Genomic DNA, 1,102 nt, shown 5'->3' on the forward strand with positions numbered 1-1,102 from the left:
GGCTTTAAGAGACAATTACCCTGCTGGGGTCATTTGACCCCAGTATTCTTTCCTGCCATGGCAGGGGGTCGGACTCGATGATCTGCCCAGGTCCCTTCCGACCCTAGAAACTATGAAACAGTACAGGCTTTGATTGCTGCCCCCAGCACACCTGGGCTGAATAGATTTCATAGACATTAGGGCTGGAAGGGACCTCAGAAGGTCCCTTCATTAAGCTTCATTAAGCTCCTTCTAGGCATTTCTATGATGCTCTCCCCACACTGCCTGAGTGCTTTTTAAACATCATTGGATTAATATTCACATGGCACTGCACAGGAACAGCAAGGATAAGGCAGGACTTCAATCAAGCTCTTGCATAGAACAAAAACGTGATTAAGATGCAGGGTACTGAGGCACCAAACTCCTACTGACTTCAGTGGGAGAGTTAGGATGTGGATGCAGGCCAAAGTGATTTCAGTTTACCTCCATTTCTGAGTTTCAATAAGAGGCACCTGAGGAGGGCAAGGATTTGGGAGGGATGGTACTTGGCACTGTCTGCAAATCTGGTACTGTGACTGCACTCTCGTCTTTGCTGCTTCATTGGGAAAGACTTCCGTTACTACTTGCAGTTTGGTCTCTGCTGCCATTAGACGGTACTTGGCCATGAAGATCACATAGGGGAAACGTGGCCAGGTCTGAGCTACAGCATGCTGCATGAAAACCGTCTACTTTTCTGCAGGACCTGCCTCCTTCAGACGAGGTACGGTGAGCTGAGCTCGGGGAAGGGCTCCGGGCGGGGTAGGGAAGGAAGACGCCGTGGGTAGATCCTCTACCTCGAGGCCTGTTGTTGGCTTTGCACACCACCCAGGTGATGCCGTAGGAGGCAAGCTGAAAAGCGATGCCGTCGGGCTGGCCCTGCGCGGAGCAGGGGTCGGGCTAGCCTCCCCCCTCGTTGCCTGTGGCGCTAAAGAAGCCATCAGCTTACCCTGCGTCCCCGCCAGAGGCCTTGGCCGCCATAACTCCAGCCTCCGGGGCACGCGAAGCGCGAGCGGCCCCCTGAAGGGAACCGGAGCTAACCCCGCAGAGCAGCGCGGCGGGCAGGGACCCCGGGCCGGAGCGCGGC

The sequence above is a fragment of the Crocodylus porosus genome, unplaced genomic scaffold (assembly GCF_001723895.1).
Source record: "Crocodylus porosus isolate Cpor-Errol unplaced genomic scaffold, CroPor_comp1, whole genome shotgun sequence".
Lineage (NCBI taxonomy): Eukaryota > Metazoa > Chordata > Crocodylia > Crocodylidae > Crocodylus > Crocodylus porosus.